The 19,224-nt window shown below is 41.7% G+C and overlaps 1 protein-coding gene and 1 long non-coding RNA gene across 13 annotated transcripts in view; both read left to right on the top strand.

The window, feature by feature from the left end:
• The window catches only part of Dys (Dystrophin), a 609,234-nt gene that overhangs the window by 201,304 nt on the left and 388,706 nt on the right, over positions 1 to 19,224 (top strand). The window lies entirely within an intron of this gene.
• Positions 9,813 to 10,466, top strand: LOC147874249 (uncharacterized). The gene is made up of 2 exons (XR_015534532.1): positions 9,813 to 10,184; positions 10,356 to 10,466. It is a non-coding gene; the product is annotated as an uncharacterized LOC147874249 (long non-coding RNA).

Genomic DNA, 19,224 nt, shown 5'->3' on the forward strand with positions numbered 1-19,224 from the left:
ATGAAATCTTCAAACACAAGACCATGCTTTTAACCACACTAAAACGTAATGACGGCTTTGTTTGTGAATGAGATAACAGGCCGTGGTATGACACATTCGGTTAGAATTCCGAAAGCCTCGATTGAAGGTAAGCCAGGGTAAGCTATTAGACATTTATTGTGAGCAAAGTGCCAGTGGGTTATGTTTGTCTTCGAGAGCTTATGAATCCTTTGTCAGTCATCATTGGGCCTGCATCATCAGGCTCGAAAAGTCATGAAAGGATGCAGGGTTTGAGGTTTTCACGGCGGTGAGTCCGAAGACTGCTTGCTGTGAAACTTGGACTTTCACTCTATGGGATGAAGACAGAGTGAATGTTTGAGAGCAGGATGCTTCGGAGAATATTTAGACCGAAGAGAGATTATGTCAGAGGAGAGGGGAGAAAAAGTTTATACTTAGGAGCTCCACAGTTTGTACCATTCACCAGATTAAGGAGCATGACATGGGCGGAGCTGCAACGCTAATGGCGGCGGTGAAACATGCGTACTAAATTCTGGATTGAAAGCATGGAATCACGTGACCCCTCAGAAGACCTAGGCGAAGATGGGACGAAAATATTAATATGCATCCTAGGGAAATGATATTGGAGTGCGTATATTGAATTATTCTGGCTCAGTGTAAACATCGTTGGCGGGTTTTTACAAGAACACGATATTGAACCTTCGAGTTCAATTTAGGCGGGGTATTTCTTTGTTAGTGTTGCTACTATGGACTTCTGAAGAAAGATTCCTTAGTTGTCTGATGATCATCGTTAGTCTCCGTCTGGCATGTGGAGATGAATGGAATGCTATTATAGGCCGTATTGTGGAATCTTTATTGAAAAGACTGATACGACCGCGAAGCAAAAGTGACTGAACGGCATTAGTTTAGACTTGTATTTGGGATGTACTTGGTTCGAATCTAGGGCTTATACCGTCTGTCCTCTTTGATATTTTTCATGGGTTTCTTCAGTGGCTCCAGACGAATGCCAGGTAATATCTCCAAAAATATATGATCATCGTCTTCCGAATTCTTACACATTCATCAGCCTACCCACTTTTTATTTAACACCGTCCTTCCATCTGACTGAACTATATAACAGGCCTGATTTTGAACTTGGAAGGTACGCAGTGTAACGCTTCATTTTAGTTTAATCTGTTTTGCGTATTACGTAGAATACCTGCCTTCGTCCTCGTGAGCGGACATTGTATGCTGCAGCATTATAAGGTTTTCCTGTTAATAAACGTGGTTGAATGGGGTCCAGGTCCACACAAAGCACTTTCGTTAGAAGTTTAGCCTGCTTAACTGAGAGGGTGTTGCCTCCTCGCTTGTGATTCGTATATTTTTCATGGATGTTTCTTCCTCATGAACTTTAAATATACATTTAGTGTACCGAGTTGGGTCCTATGAACCTATATCAGGACGAACTGCTTGTTTATTCGTTTAACTTAATCTGCGTTTTATTACGAAACAATGAATGTGTTTTTGGCATAGAATAACTGCGGCCCCCTTTTAATGAAATCGTTTTCTTGTAACAGAATTTGTTAGAATATTTCATATCGTTCAGGATGAGAGGCGAAGCGTTGTACTCGTAAACCCTTCCTCTGATAAAAGTCTCTGATCTCTTAGCTTGTATTTCCATCATTTTACTTGTCATATTTATAAGCCTGTACTCGTTTCGTGTGCATTTTCATTCCTGATACAAACTGGCACCGTAAGTTGTTCGTCGACAATAACGAAAAGCTATCTAACAAGAAGGATCGATGTTGTCTCAACGGAAACCGTTAAGAACTGTGTTGCATAGTTTTATAAGCAGTTCTGCTGGCAGATGTTTTGTAGACTGCGGAGATAATAGAATTTACAATACAAAGGACTTTAGTGATGAGGAAGACATTTGGGACTAAGTTGGATGAAGCGACAGGAGGTTGGGGAATATTGCATAACGGGGACCTTCACACTTAGGCGAATATTATTGGGATTATCAAATCAGGGAGATTGATATGGGCGTGGCATGTAGCACGCATGGGCTAGATGAGAAATGTGTGCAGAATTCTGTTTGGAAAGCCTGAAGGGAAGAAATAAATTGTAAGACTGTGCGTTGGTGGGACAATAATATTAAAATGGATTTAAAGGAATTGTGTTAGAGACAGTGGACTCGAATGTTATGGTTCAGGATAGCGATCGGTGGCGGGCGACTTTCAGTACGGCAATTAAGCGTCTAGTTTCCTTGAGAGGTGGGGAAATTCTTGATTAGCTGAACGACTGAGCTTCCCAAGGAAGCTGCTCTGTGGAATTGGATGTAGCGATAGGTTTTAAGGGTGTTGCGGGAGGTGGTCCAACCACAGATGAATTAAACATTCCAATCGGCTGCCTCTGTATCGTGTCCAATCATGAGCTTTGTGTCATATTAGCGGTGTTCAGCTTTAGTGTTTTTGCCAGAATTCTTTTACATTAAACATTTTGATGATATGGATCCCAAAAGTGTTGAACAGATTCTGCATGGAAATAGCGGGTGATTTTGGAGTGAAGCAGACTTCCGTGGAATACGTTTTAGAGAATTATTGTTTGTGCCATCTAGGACGAATTGGGTGAACTACTGGCTAGTGAGTGTCTTGCGACTGCGCTGTAGAGCGGCTGAGTGCGCTACTCGTACGCGCGTTCCGTTACCTCTCCATTGAATGATCCACTGTTCATCCTATTATTCGACGCTGTACTGATCAAGCTGTTCAAAGCGGTGTTAAGTATGCCACAAATAAAGATAACGAACTACAATTATGGAAGAACGTAATAATTACGATTGGCAGGAAAAAATATTGTCAAACTTTCACGAGGATCCTGGTATAATCAAGAACAGACCATTACATCGAAGATGATAGCTGTAGTTTGGAGGATTTATTCGTTCATGTTGGCAGCATGGATTGTCCCCCCCGCGTTCCCAGGTTTTATGGTTGCTGAGGACGTGGTCACAGGACGCGCGTGACGTCCAATACAAATGAGGTCTCAAGAACTCGCTCCCGTGTTAAACTGACGAGAAAATGACGACACGTTGAGCCCAATGAAGTGCACAGGCAACGCATTGTAAATGGTCTCATTATCCAGTGATGCAGTTGGTCCTCCTCACTTGTTAATGCGTGTGTGATGAATCGGTCTGTCAAACTGTAGAGCTGCAGTAAACATTATCTGTACGATCTTCACGAATGGGGGGGACCTGATACAATAAATGGGACCTGCACAAATCCTAGACGTTTCTAGATCGCCGACGTTTTGGACCCCCACTGACTTAGGTAAAAAGAAAAAAAAGCAGCCCCATTATACGCCATGTAGGTCGTTGGGGGAGACTAGATGGGGGTGAGTGGTCAGCATCACGCCGCGGCCGCGGGAAGGAAAGTACCCCGGTACCCATTGGACAGGAGACTGTGTGGGCCCCAGACCCAGAGGCTAGAGGAAAAATCCTCTGCTCCCGTCGGGGATCGAACCCCGGTCGTCCAGCCCGTAGTTAGTCACTACTGACTGAGCTATCCCGGCTCATCCACCGACTTAGATAGAAATATTATTACACGTATCTCTTATTGATCCAACTTCTTTTGTTTTGTACGTCTTAGGGCTATTGTTACCTGTGCAGTGATGTTTTTCAACAATTGGTCCTCGGACCACTGTCTACGCACATCCTAATTTATGCTGATCCGTAAATTCCACAGGTATACGTAGACTTCAGGCCGAATTTACCACATCTGAAAAATGTGTATTGGTTTCTTTAGAAGGATATTTTTTCGACGTTTCGTTTCCTCTTACCGACTACATTTATTTATTTATGTAGGCATGTGGTTTATTTAACAAGGTTTTTCTTAGCTGAAATCGTGTGATTGGACAGTCAGTGAATAATGAATTGGATGGGATTTTAATCAAAGCGGCCATGGCATATTTTTATGGCACTAGGTCGGCATTTATCTCGATGGACTGAGGTAATCTGTTTAATATCTCAATATCTCAAGTCAGGATCGCAGGTCACTGATTAGAGATTTGAATGTGGGACAGAAGAAATGCTAACCGTTTAGAAGCGACTGTCTGTCTAACGTTACGCGGAGAACCTGACAAATGTTTTGAGAAAAAAGTGTGAAGACAATATTTGGAACTAAATTAACTGAAGGAAACTTCAAGTCAAGATTCGGCTTGGGTAATCTAGGTAAGGCATAGATAGGGGGATATATTAAAACGTGATTTACAGAAATAACATGTAGGCCGACTGAGGTTGGGTCGACTGGCGAGAACTTTCTTGATTAGTTTAGCAACTATATAAAGTACCATAAAGTTGCTTAGTTCTGTTTTTGATGGTATCTGTTGTCTTCGGTTCTACCTTTGGCTTTCTGGTTCGTTTGTTGGTTGGTTCGTTCGATCATCCCTCGTTTGTTTCTTTTGTGCGTTGGCTAGTTCCTTTGTTGGTTTCTTCTTTCCTTGAGTGGTTGATTCGTTCGTTGTTAGGTTCATGGGAGTTGCTGAAGCGGGGCTAAAGAAGAACCGAGATCTTGATGGTTGGGTTTTTGGACTTTGTCTATCGTCTGGTGTTACAAAGTTACAGAAAGTTTAAGTACAGGATCTGCCGTCTTCTTCAGTTGTAGTGAGCGGGAAGGGCACGTTCTCTGTGGGTTCCGTTAGAATGAGCTAATCAAATGAAGACGAAGTCTAAATATCCAATAGTCCATATCGTATTACACCATCGCAAGAACCCCTCAGCATATATAAGAATTGTAATGTTGGTACTGCCGGCCTTTGTCTGGGCACGACGGGAATTCTCTCCCGCAGAAGCCGCATCATATTACTTTCATATCAAATGATGCGAGTCATTGCATTTCTGTTGTTATGGGTTAAACTCCACGTCATTCACATATGGGGAATTCGCTCAGGCTACGAAATACGCATTACTGCTTTGCTAACCCTTTCTCCAGATGTGTTATTGAATTGAACTTTCATGCTAGCCGCACCACCCAAATTTCGATATAAATCGAAAGATTATTGGGCGTAGTAGTCATAACAAACGTTTATTTTTCGTCCATGTACCAGTTGATTCGATTTACTCTGTGCGCCTTTGTCTTCGTCGTGACGTCATCGAATGTGAACATTGGTTATATGGTTGAGATATCAAATGATATAGATACATCGATACTGAATGCCGTAGGAGGAAGTAATCGATGTCGATTTAGCGTTGCCAATACACCGCGTAATTTCTTGATAGCATAAATTTGTTGAACGACTGGGAGCTCCTCAGAACTGATTCTGTTCTAAGAAGGAAGAAAGACGCACAAGAGTGAATCAGTGAAGTGACAGCCGGGTTTGGTAACAAAATGAAAGTTTAAATTGCAGATAATTATTAAGGCGAATAAATCAACAAGGATTAGAGGATTAAATTACATGCAACGCGCGTAGGGGGGATGGGAAATACACAGTTTTAGCCAAGAATTCTGAAAATTGCGCTTAGATCGGTGGATTTCAGAGTAGGCTTACTGGGTGAAAGAAACAATTTCTGGGTGTGGACTGGATTTATCGGATTCTGGATCATGTTCAGTGGCGGGTTCTTATGAGCACTGTAAAGATTCTTTGGGTTCCATAAAACGAAGTTTATTGACCACTAGCTTCTTAGGAATGATTGGTCCTTGAGGTTTGTTAATCGCAATTTAAGACTGTTAAGGAAGAAAAATGAAGTAAAATATAAGGACTACAAAATCTCCGGTGTGGATTAACCTGTTTTGTTTGTTTGATTTGGTATAGTCGTGGATATGTGAGACTCGAGTGCATCACTTCGAATGCCTATAATCTACTCACCTAATGGCAGTAATGTGTAGTCTTAAGAAGTCGTAGGAAGAGAAATGGGTGCCTTGTTATTTCGGCATGACGCTTATTCAGGTTGGACATGGACGAGAATTCCTCCAGCTGTGGAGCTCAGCTTGAAAATCATCGCTGATAATGGGAGGTCATCCTGACTGGGGGTTTGGAGTGATGCTGAGAACTTCTCCCTTTAAGGAAACCGACATGTTACAAATTATGTCTTCTGACGTGGACTGATTCTTTGAAACAACTTAAGAAACAGATAATAGACACAAGTCTTGGAATGTGGAATGTCAGGATTCTTTGCGGACAAGTTCTTTGAGCGAGTATTAAACACATCTTAGGAAAGTAGGATGTGTGTGTGTGTGTGGAGTAGATTCATATGGCGTAGAACCGGGGCCAGTGGTGGTCTCTTGTGAACATGGTAATGGACCTCCGTGTTATGTTAGAGGTGGGGAATCTCATGACTAGCTGAGTGTACTGTTTAGCTTGACAAGAAAAATTGTATTCTGCATGAAATTAGTTTCTGTGTTCTAAAAAATCTGTTGTCCCTTTGTTTAGGTTAGCACCTAAACCGTGCGTTTGTGTGGTGATTGTAGTTGTGTCTATTATCAACGGGATATTCAGAGTGACTGGGGAATGACGTTTAATCGACGTATATGAAAGGCCTGTGAAGTGAAAGGTCCCAGCACTTTGCGTGAGTTGAATTGATGAACTGTCAGAAGCAGCCTCGCTCTTTTGATCCTGTAGTGTCACTGATTTTACTGCAGGTAATCAGGATATTTGTTTTCCCGTCCATGCCACTGATTTTATCCGAAGTAAGGATATTACATAATAAGAGTATGTGCAGTTTATTTAGCTTATCTGGAATTACCGAATTGTGATAATTGTTTTCTTGGTCGTTTCCCTTTTGACTCTTAGGTGCATACCAAAGTTTCGGGGAAACATACGATCTGCATCATCAGGGTAAGACAGAATGTCGATGTTCTATGCCGCGAGATTATAAAATTTCAGCCATGTATAGCATAGTCCTATTTGGGACACAACAGATTGTTACGGAATTTTCGTACGAAGACTTCGAATACTGGGGGGAAACGAGATGTGTGGATGACGATAGATTTCACTCTAGAGTTAAAATATGCGATTAATCTTGCTTAGGGCCATGTCCAGTGGCGCGTATGTGGAAAATGTACTGTCACATACAGCAGACGTACGCGTCATTAACATTCAACTGATTCTGTATAGTTCACGTAGTCTTCACTGTGACATGCGTAATGTGGCTCAAAGGTAACTTTTCTGCTGTCCTGATTTTAAAGTATAGCAGAGTTTGTGGATTTATGATATTTCTTTTAACCATCACGAATAGTCATTAGTAGAAATAAAAGCTTGAAATATTTTAATAAGTTTGTTAAAGATACTACTTCATGGAAAATCAGTTTACCAAACGAAATGATAAATCATCTATTTTATTCGTGACCGTGTAATAATATACATCGGACTGATTGTGTATATATCTGCACTGTGTGGTACCCACATTTATGCACACCTAATACGGCCATCTATAATTTTTTATTGTGTTGATGTTCATTGTTAGATGCTTTCAACATGTGTTGTCTTAAATTTATCACAAATGACATGTTTACGTAATGAATAAGACTTGCAGTCTGAAAACTCGTGAAAGGAACAAGGCGCTGAACCAGACAACATCTACCGTATCTTCGGTCACATGATAGGAGGCAACAAGGTTGATATTGTTTATGAAATAGTGCACAAACTCAAGTATACACACGTAAAGTTACCCAACATAATGTTGACAACACCAAATATCGAAGAGATTCACCGAGAATACAATTACGTGTTAAAGCAGTAAAAATGTACCGACTCCGGTATAAAATCGTAAGAAAATACTATTTTAACATTTTCGCTACCGTGTGAGCCGTCGGTAAACGGAGCCGTTTGGACGGTCGCCGTGTATATGTGAAACGGGCCTTACCCGGTGTCCTACGTGAGCGATTAAATGCGAGCGGTGCGAGTTGCGAGGGTGAAGCGGAAATATCAAACTGGCTGTTTGTGTGGCGTTGTCCTATGTGACAGCGAAGCGGTCAGCGGCCAAAGCCGATATAAAATATTTTGATATTTTCGCGCAGGTCGCTGCGCTGGCCAGTAAGGCTCATGCGCAGAAAAGCTCTGACTGTGCAGTACAGGGAAGGTGCATGCGCAGGAAGGCCGTGTGTTTCTCTCACGAAGGACACAACAAGCGATTCCCTTATATCATATGACACCCCATTCTGCTTATGCAGCTCGCACATCTCGTTTCTTATCGCTTACGTAGGACATTGCCTTAGGGAGATTCAACGACGCGTTGAGCCACATGGTGTGGGAATAATGCTTTGTAACTTTGGCTCCGGTACCTGAAGAATACAAACCGTCTACAAATAAACCGATTTCTGCAATAACAATTATACTTATATTTAAATATAGGTTATACGTCTAAAAAGTAGCCTGATGATTCACGTGGTGGTGATGAAATCTCTTGTGGTACCATTTTAGTAGGTTTACCATCATTAATACATATTGAGCTTTTATGAAGGAGTCGGAGGTTTTAGTATCGACCCCACAGCCCTGGTTACAAGTGTGTGAAAATTGCATGTAATGGATGACAGGAAAATTTAATCGATATATCCGTAGCGTACGTTTACGTAATTTCGGATTCAGTATTATCATTAAATCATCTGTGAACATGGTTATAGAAGGTGATCAGAAAGTCACGTGACACGTTTTATACGTCAGAAAATAATTTGCAACGCGTGGGACGATCTCTCCCGGTTGATTCAAGTAGCCGCAGAAGACGTTACAGTATGTACCTTGGAACAGAGACAACGGAATAATTTCTTCACCGTCACATGCTAATAACCAGGTTTTGACGGGGAGCCACATAAAATTCGTGACGTGAGTGGGCACACTGGAATCATCTCTGTATTCCTTCAAAATCGCGTATAACGCCATGTGCATTAATGCAGCGGCACGACACAGGTAACATAACCTCAACAGCAGAATCCGATAGTGGACGATGGAAAAAGCCTCGACGCTGCCGAAAGTGAATTCTGTTTACGCTTCTTTGAAATCGGATGACTCGAAACGACACAATATTGTACCTAAAGTGTGCACAAACAAATGTGTGATGCATTTATATTTTATATTTTATAATTGGAAGATAAGTTTTACAGTATAAAATAATGAAAAATTATGTAATCAATTATACATTACGAAATATGTTACATGCAAAGTATGACAGGGTGAGTAAGATGATCCAAGACAAAACATGTATGGCACATTTTATGTAGTTTTATCTTTATTTTATTTTTATGTTATTTTGTGTTAATTACGAGAAATTTTTATGACATGACACCTGACATTTTAATGACCGTATTATGATTCGCCGAAATTCTGATTACGTATATCATCAGAGTAGGATAAATAACATTACAAGTATTTCAAATTTTAATATGTCACCAAATTAGGGAATGTGGTATTATCTGATTATGGGTAAGTAGCCCGAAACATGTCATACGAAAACAAAATCCATGAAATAAAACATTTCTGAAAACTTATCTTATTATAAATTGTTTTGTGTAGACTGAATAGAATGCATAATGAACTTAAAAATCTGTACTCCTCCCCCAGTATTGTCAGGGTGATTAAGTCGAGAAGAATGAGATGGGCGGGGCATGTAGCACGCATGGATGGGACAAGAGGTGTGCACCGGGTATTGGTTGGGAAGCCTAAGGGGAAGAGACCCTGGGGAGACGTAGATGGGAGGATAATCTCAGGCGGGATCTGTGGGAGATAGGAGTTGAAGGAGACTTGATTTTGTTGACCCAGGACAGAGTCCGGTGGAGGGCTTTGGTTAATTCGGTGATGAACGTTCGGGTTCGGTAAGCCATATAGTTGGTTAGTTTAGACTGAGTAGAATAGAAATATTGTCTGTGTTGGAATTACCTGTTCTTCCCTTCTTTCTTTGCCTCCGTTGTTAGAGAAACTCTGTCGTTCTTACAGTAATGTAAAATAAGCGAATAAGCTGATTGTAAGTTTGACTAGAATGGAGGTCTGCTGGATGAAGCGAGATATCTTTCCGTTTTGAAGTGTTTGGAGAGGCGCGCGTCGCTGGAAGCATGCAGTCTAGGCGAGCGGTAGTCGGTTGGGGCTGTCAGGAGAAGCAAGAGTAGTGTAGTAACACATAGAGCAGCAAGCCACGTTTTAGTGAGTAGTCAGTCAGCCGCTAGTCGTTGTTTGTAGCTTCAGTTGATGTCATGTGGCAAGGATCTAATACTCTCCAGCACCGCTTCAATGTAAGGGCAGTATGCATGGTACAGATTAACTTTGCACTCGTTTGCATGTCTTCGGCGTGCAGTTTGTGTTGTTTTAGTTTCAAGCTGCTGCTCTGTTTGACCTATAGTATTCTGCGTTTGTATTATGTCCTGTTTGTAACTTTATATGGGCTGGTGTCTTTTACGGTTTAGTTGCGGTGGATTCACAAGAGACTACTGTGAATGCTGGTCGGTGCCTCGAAGACCTGAGGGCCCATATAACATGTTGCAGACACTGGAATAAAAGGCGGGAATTCTTCTGAACTGTCATTGATTCTTACCATTTCAACTCCGTAGTGTATACAGAAGACTGTACAGCCTCGGAATATGTTAACTGTTTATTTCCCGTCCATTAATACACATACACAACAGACTGCAAATTGGTTTTGCAGAAAACACGAAACCCGCAAGTGTGAGGTTTATGTTTTGTCTCCTCCCAAATAAATGTTCTCAACCTAGCACCAATATATACACAGACTTAATTTCAGAATGCATTCATTACAGTCTTCTTGTATATAATTCATTCTTTATAAATTTTAAGTGCCGAGGTTAAGAATGACTAGGAGCTATTTCGCCCCCTCCCCCAAGCTCCTACATGCCGTATAGAGGGACAGCTTTACTTTTTTATATAAATTGTAAGTACATTAACAATGATCGTGACATTTGAACTTTATTGAAGCTGTTGGTAGTGGCGTTGTGTGTTGTGACGCCACGTATTCTTGTAGGTGATTACCAGCGTTTCGGAGAAACCTGTTGCCTCCATCTTCAGGGCATATGGAGTCGATACGTTTCTGTGAAACGCTGATAACCACCTACAAGACTACACTGCATCGCAACTCAGTACTCCACAGTCCAATTAACCCCTTGCTTTTAAGTGAGATGTATTGTGCTTGTATTTGCTCGTCGCTCTGCAACCTTCAATGTCTGTCGCGGTTATCCTGCTGAGGTAGGCAACCGGCATGATTGGGGGTCATTGTTGGAATACATTGCTGCGCATCGCCGGAATTGGTCAATACATTATTTAGAAAAAAAATGACCTTGGATCCCAGTTCTGCAAGAATTACCGAAAGCGCAACAATTACTTCTGATCACTTTAGTGCAACAGTGACTTGCATCGTGTGGCGTAAAGAACATTGTACTACAAAGAGTAGGTACCCTGTTCTCTTTCATCCAGTTTTGTCCAGTTTTTTTTGCCGACATTAAACATTTCTACTTTCTTATCCGTCATAGAGAAGTTCTCTTCGGCTTATCCCACCCCTCATGAACCAACTTAACAGCAAAGTGCCGCCAGCTAACTCTGATACATGAATTAACACTATTTATCGTATCCGTGTTTCAGTTTTATGTTTGGAACTAGTTAGTTAGTTTGTTACTTTACTTAGGAACCGAAATAATCAGTCGAACGTGTGTTCGCGTGGCTTGTGTAACATCTTTGCTATAGTCTTCTCTTTGGCTGGGGGTAATAAGTTTTTGCGCCATTGATTTTCTGCCCGACTGCAGGGGTGGCCTGCCTCTCTCCATGTTTCAATCTCAGGGTCGTGGATGGTGACTATCGGCAGACTATGCAAAGTATCATGTATATATACTGAGAAGAAAATGTTCACAAGAAGCGGTTCCAACAAAAGATTTCTCGACAATGCCTTACACGAAGCGCATAAAATTGTCGCATAATGAGGACTTAATGCCAATCCGTATGATTTATTCCCAAAACTAGTGAGTTTTTTATATCGTGTGTTGCCGGTTTACGGTAGAAACTGTCGCACGAGTATCATTTTGTCTTGGCCACGGTCTAACATAGCTGCTTCGTCTTCAGGAGGCCCCAGGTTTAAGTATCAAGCTGGAGGTCTATTGTACGACTATTTTGTAGTCTTACAAAGACCGTTCAGATACCCAGATAGCAACTTAAATTTGGTCACGACAGCTGCGCTCCATATCCGTTACTGTTCATTATTAATTAATTATTCACTAGTTAAGAGACCGCACATAGAGGCCCCCCCGGTATGTTTTGTGCAGCATCTGCACATTTTGGTAATAAACTGTATCATCCTAGGCCTGTGATGAAAAACAGTTACCAGATATTAGAAATAGATTTTGTTATTCCGTCAGAACATCGCTTCGAGCAACTGTTGAGCTTGTTGAAGTACGTGAGAATTAAGAACTGTTATCTGCCTTACTGATGAAGACTTTGACGGATGCATGCGAATCGCATGAAGATAAATTAAACGTGCTTTTGGAAGATTGCTAATACGAGATTGAGGTTCGTCAGTTGTTGTGTGAGATGCCATTGTAAATATGTCCGCGACAGAGGTTAGGAACACTTAAGAGTTGCCATTAATGCGAACGAATTGCTGTCTTTTATAAATCGACGGCTGGCGAGTCAGTCACGAAGACACATTTCTAGTTCTCACGGCGGCTACTATAAACATGACTGTAGTCTGAGATGAGCTGTGTTGTGTGGTGGAAGTTTACCGACGTTTTTCAGAGGACATTGCTGTCATTATTATCAGGGCGATGATGGTGAAATCAGTAAGCATCTCTGAAACATTAGCAAACTTCTACCAGACAAGGGGATTGTGACCAAACCTTGTGCTGTATGGTACCTGTGTAGTTAATTGACTCCTCAAATATTGTATGGATGAATAAACCCCATGACTGATGAGGGATAAAAGTTAGCAAAGTTCGCCTTGTTTGTGGACAAATACGTGCGTTCGTCATATAGACATCTCGGATTTATATTCTTGTCGGCGTTGTTAATAATCCAGATTTGTTTTTGCTGGGCTTCGAAGTAGTCTAAAACAAGGATGTTTGACTATAACGCAGGCTTCTAATTTGGAGAAATCATTAAATTATAATAATAACTTTCATGTGGAGTACGTTAAACAAATATATAGACATATTTTTGTCATGAAAGTTTTGCCAGTTCATGGTATGAACAGAAGATATAACTAAGACTGGAATGTAAGCTGATAACAAGTTAACTGTGCATACTTCTGCTCCTAATCTGTGTTTTGCATGGAAATAACTGCTGGTCGCACCCGATAGTCGCTGTCATGTTGTGATGCTTTTGCCTCAGTTACATCACTGCACATTATGTTCTGCTCTTTCATTTCGTCATTTATTTTCATTGGATAAAGTGCTGCTGTGGGATCAGACTCGTATGATGACCTCAACATTATTTTACAAGGTAAGCGAATTTGAGTTGACAAAATTTCAAAGTTAAGAAGCGTTTTCCTTTATTTTTAATATATTTCTATTTGATATCAAATCACGTTTGACTGACTGACTCTGTGTCACAACAGCCCGAAGCCGAGCCTAGGCCTCCTCCCATTTGGAGGGTTCTTATTCTCTTTTTGAAGTGTGCATTTATGATTAATGAGTGATAAGCCCACTGCCTCTGCACAAATTCTGCTCAATCCTGATTTGTATGCTAGAGCCATCTAGTAGTGAATCAGGAGAGACTTATGTGAGAAATGACCGCTGAATTTTGCTTATGAAACATCTCGTTCATGCTCGTAAGGTTTTTTTACATGCCGTAAATCTATGACATGGGACCAACGACTTTACTCCCCCTCCGAAGGAAGTTGTGCTACGGATTTTTATCACCCTTAAAAATCCATCGACCTCGGCCGGGTATGAACCAGGGTCCAGTGGCGAGCACGCCAACCACTAGTCCACCGAGGACATCAAATTACGTTTACGACACAGAAAGCCTCCAGTGGATCGAATACAATACAGAATCTGGAGTTTTGTTGGTCTTCCCCTTTCTACCATGTTGACAGTTTAGTAGGATAAACACGTTTAAGACTTATATTTATTTAAATATTTCTTACCAATCAGGGGCAGTATTGAGAAAATCTGAGTATTTTCGTTTGAGTTGCATGTTTTTAAAACGGGTTTAATGGACCGGTTTGTGCTTCAGTGTGGACCTCGTAACCAAGGCCCATGTAACTGCGTTCAAGTGGTTTCGGAGTTTAAACTTTCCGAAGGACATGTAGATCAGCCAGACCTCTCTCTTACTTTTATGCCGTCCAGTGAAAGAACGGGGAGAATTTGAACAGTTCTCACCTACCCTTCAATTCGTAACCTTCGACAGCGTTTTGTTCACACAAGGAGCTCAAGGCGAACGGGGGAAACCTACGAAGAGGCGATTTATTGTGGATCGATAAACCAAGTTTCGATCTCACAAACGAGTGAGCCCGAACCTAACAACCGTGCAGCAGTTTAATTGTGTAGACGTGTGGCATACACAACTAGGCCTCCTGAAAAGGACTAATGGCGTAATGCAGTTGAGCGAAGCTGGCGGCAGAGTGCACTCTTGCTCCGGGTTATGAATGCCCCCACGTTGAATTTCGTGTTCCGGCCTTTTATCCTGACTGATATTTTTGGTGATGGTGATAAAGCCTCTCAGAGAAATTCTGAAATATTGTTGCAAAATGTGCTCAATTATTTCCACGTTTTTCTTAGTTTATGATACACAGTCATCCACCAGTTCAATGCTTCACAGCTTACATAATACCGAAAAGTCGTTATATAGAGAAAGAAACATGTTACAGCACTTCAGTTTTGTCCCTAGAGTACAAAATTGGCTCCTCGTTCATAGAGCATTGTCTTCCAGGAAACACCCCTTAACTGTTACAGTGCAAATTAGTTTAGGGGTTCTCAGCCTGCGGCCCGCCGATTTATTATTTTCTACTCGCTTACCCACATTGGAAGTGTCACATTGACCTGGAATTAAGAAAGATTTTTCTGAAGTTATTTGTTTGGAGCACAGCGCTATAAGGAAGCGAAACATGGTCAGTGGGAAAGCCAGAAAGAAGAAGGATAGAAGCATTTGAAATGTGGTGTTATAGAAGGATGTTGAAAATTAAGTGGACTGATAAAGTACGAAATGAGCAGGTCTTAGACAGGACAGGCGAAGGAAGAAGTCTATGGGAAAATCTTACGAGAAGAAGAGATAGGATGATGGGACACATTCTGAGGCACCCAGGATTGGTTAATTTGGTAATGGAAGGAACAGTTGAAGGGAATAATTGTAGAGGGAGACAAAGATTGGAATATGTCACGCTGATTTTTGAGGATGTGGACCGTACAAATTATGTGGAAATGAAGAGATTGGCGCAAGATGGACAAAAATGAAGAACCGCAACAAACCAGTCGAAAGGCTGATGACAAACAAACAAACAAACCTACATTGAACTCGAATGAAAAAATTACCACCTTAAGAGAATATTTAATAATTAAGGGAATTATTAAAAAAGTTTGAGTAGTATGCGAACATGTTTGCAAAATCAGCGTCGTAAGTTTTGGGCGTTAAACTGTTCCAGTTGGTAGCATTGAGGCGTATCATGTCCTTTTATCACATTCAGAAACTGCTTCCGTTCGAAAGTTAAGCTACTTTGTACCTGACTATTTCTTTCGAACTGCCTTTGATCTGGCTTATTCAGATCAGAGAGGTACACAAACCCTACGATTTCGTTAAGGTCCTAATCGACGAGGAGGAACAACAACCCCCCCCCCCCCCCCCGCATTTGCGGAACGTCCGGAGCTCTTTGATCGATCGATCGGTCGGCCAATCGTCCCCATGGGCCCATTTCATCGCCCACCTGAGCCCAGGACGATCGACACCCATGTATGTTAAGCTACGAAATCTATTCAACCAAGAATTGATCAAACTGAGATGAGTGCTTCAAAAAATTGTTCTGATTTGTAGAATCGAGAGAAAGGCTAGTTGAACAGTTTACTGCAGAAGCCTCTTGATTTCGTTTTTCCATTTACAGAAAAAAATTATTTAGTGACTTACTCCTCATTTCTATAACACCGTGAAGGTGAGTGCTCTAGTGCTGTAACGCATCTGTTTAATGCTCGGTGTTGTAATCCATAACTCTGTTTCGTTGACTCAAATGTGGGAACAGTTTTTTATGTTTACTTACGAACTGGAACAGCAGAGGTAGCTCAGTCAGTATAGTGCCCGGTTACGGATTGGACGACCGCGTTCGATTCCCGACGAGGGCAGAGGGTTTTTCCACCCAGCCTCCTATCCAATGGGAACTGGAGTCCTTTCCCAGGGGTAAAGCGCGGCCGTGGCGTGACGCTAACCACTCACCCCCCACCTAGTGCTGAGGATAAGAATGAGTAGGAGCTATACCATCTCTCCCCCCGAGCGCCCACATGACGTATAGTGGGACAGCTTTACTTTTTTACTTTACTTTAATGTATTCAGGAACTGGTTTTCTTACAGAGATTTCAGTCACATGATTCAGTATTAGGAGTGAGAGAGTGTGGAAAATATGTAATACCACATAAAGGTAGCAGCGTGTTATTAGGTTCCCACCCTTCTCCCTCGTCGGGGTAGCGTCCGGTAAGCTCTTTCATCGTCCAGCTCTCATGCACCCCTCTCAGTCTACCCACTGACCACCTTCGCCTGTAGTGGGTCTCAGCATCCAAACTAGTGCTGGCGACCCGTGTAATCCGGTCTGTTGTACTAATATTGTGCTGCATCCATTAGATACGTAGGTTTGTAATCCATCCGTTGACATCCGACATCTGTGGATCTGACCTAATTACCTTTGACTTCGCCTTTCTGACAGCTGCGGTTTACTTAGCGAGGATCGAGGTTGGCAGAGGAGCGTCTAACTAACGCCATTCATCAAAAACGGTGGCAGAGAGTAGCACGTATCAGGGCTAGTTGTTTATCCAGGTGTTGGTGGCCCGGAACCCACCCCACTTGTTCCTGAAGTGTCTGTGCGCGTTGCCACTGCTGGGTTTCAGCGGTGGTGACTCCACCGAGAAAACACGCTGTCTACGGGCTGTTTCTTCCGCTCCTCTTGGACGTGCAGGGCCGCTACGCACAATAACCGCACTGTTTCAACTAGCTCCCTCGATGGAGTAATGGCGATATGCCTGCTTTGGAGCAAAAGTCCACAGATTACAAATTTCACTACGAAAACTTGAGTTTAAATTAACTCACACTTCGGTTTTAATTTATGGTTTAATTTGTGTAATATAGTCGCGGCTAACATTAAATCCATCAACCAACATTTTTTCCATCTCACTTTACATAATAATCTAATGACTTAACTTTAAATAGCGTTTATTTATATTTGATAGAGTGACAGATAAGAACGATGTTTGCTAGTTGGGCAGGAGTTTGATGCACTTAAATTCTTACTAAGCAAGAAATGAATTTTAATAGAATAGGATGAACACAAAGAGACGTGATCAAACGAGTATCAGGGTTAGATGGTGAATATGAGAATGATGTGTCACTACCCAGACCGAAGACCACGTATCGTACCTGGCGTAAAATGGAATGGAATGCTTGGAATGGAAACGAACTTCCGTGCCATCACATATCCTGTAGCATTCGCCATAAACCTCCTCACACACAATAATTTCCCTTTCCTATTCTCGTTCAGCTAGCCGGGTAAGACCGTCTGTAGTGAGTTTCTTTCCTTGCACGCTTGAGCGGAAACATCAAGATTTTTTGTTGTGCTCCATTGTGTTTTTATTAAGGAATGTTGAAAATAATGTCTTTATCTGCTGGTCTCTTCAACGTCTTACCACCTAATTTCAGATGATTTAATTTTGGGTTATGTAACGACGTTGTTTTTGACAGCAGAGTTTATATAGTACTCGATGACAGGATAATTTGGATGAATAATTTCGGATGGGTGTGAAGGAGGACATGCATTAAAAATATTGATGCTGTCGGTCAGGATTGTTGGTCCCCGAGCCGACATTCAGAACCTGCACTCACCGAATATAAAACTAGAGTTTTGACCGCTGAGTCGCGACGTTCAGAACCTCGTGTCTTGAGGCTTTCGTGAAACACGCTGTCCATTTACCGCGCGTCGTCTGACCGAGTCCCTGGAAGACTTTACGTAGGAAGTCTATACCAACAGGACGCGATATGTAACATCGGCTGAGATCCAGGAAAAATATGGCGGAGGGCATGCCAAGAATGTGGGAGGAAACCGCCACCTTTCAAGACGTTTCCCCATCAAAATTTTGTCTGCCCCTTTCTAGTTACACTCGCAGGCATTTGTAGTTAAATATATTGACTGGCCTGCCAATACGCACTTCCTCGTCGTTACATTTTCCTTACTTCCATCATTCGTCGTCAACTCAGCATTTTCGTTAGAACTTTATGTTATCTAATACTTAGATACCGCATTTCACAGCCACACGGTATTTAATTTGTTGTATAGTGGACTGCTGTCCCATTGCGACGTGTTGTTATCCACTAGCAGCTTTAAGTGTAGTGTTAGAGGGATTGTAGGAGTAGACAATTCAGTTGATTTGAGTTACGGAGGTACACTTCCGTCATTTCCACGTCATCTTCTTGATAGGCCTATTCTTAATCGTGCCACGCTCGGTCAGTTCATTTTGTAATTAAACCTTACAATGTATTTAAAATGAGAGCCAGATCGCTGACTTGCATCTGCCCCTTAACAGACTCCATTTTATTTCTCGCTGTCCTGTTCAAAATCACGACTGGCATTTTTTTTGCATAAATAGCCTTGGAAGACGACGCTCCTCTCAGTTCACAAATACGTCATGAGATTGAGCCACCCGTTCTTGGTTGTACTATCTTCCTGCCTTCAAGAATACCAAATTGGTGCTTATTCTACGGTACTTTTAACATTTATTGCATGAAACTGATGCTTTGTATGCTGAGAGATCTTTGAACGGCATGTTACTTTATAGTATGTATTATCTTTCCACGAAGTTGGAAAATAACACGGAATATTTTCATGTGATGATGATAACTGACGCATGTTGCGATTAATGACGTATTATAAACACGTCTGTTAGAAATGTGAGTAATGTTAATGTTTAAAATGTGTCCGTCATGTAGTTTAATCAATCCAACATAAAGTTACAGCGGCTCTGGATTGCGTTTCCCGAACTTATACGTGTGCGTCTTTGTTTTCCTCTGAAGTAATTTTGATATGTCAGTATTGGGCTTATGGGTAGTAACGCAGTGTGGATTTGCAGGTAAATACCAAAGTTTCGAAGAAAT

This window comes from Zootermopsis nevadensis, unplaced genomic scaffold (genome assembly GCF_977971745.1).
Source record: "Zootermopsis nevadensis isolate Lab colony 2312 unplaced genomic scaffold, Znev_1.0 Znev_ptg000010l, whole genome shotgun sequence".
Classification (NCBI taxonomy): Eukaryota; Metazoa; Arthropoda; class Insecta; order Blattodea; family Termopsidae; genus Zootermopsis; species Zootermopsis nevadensis.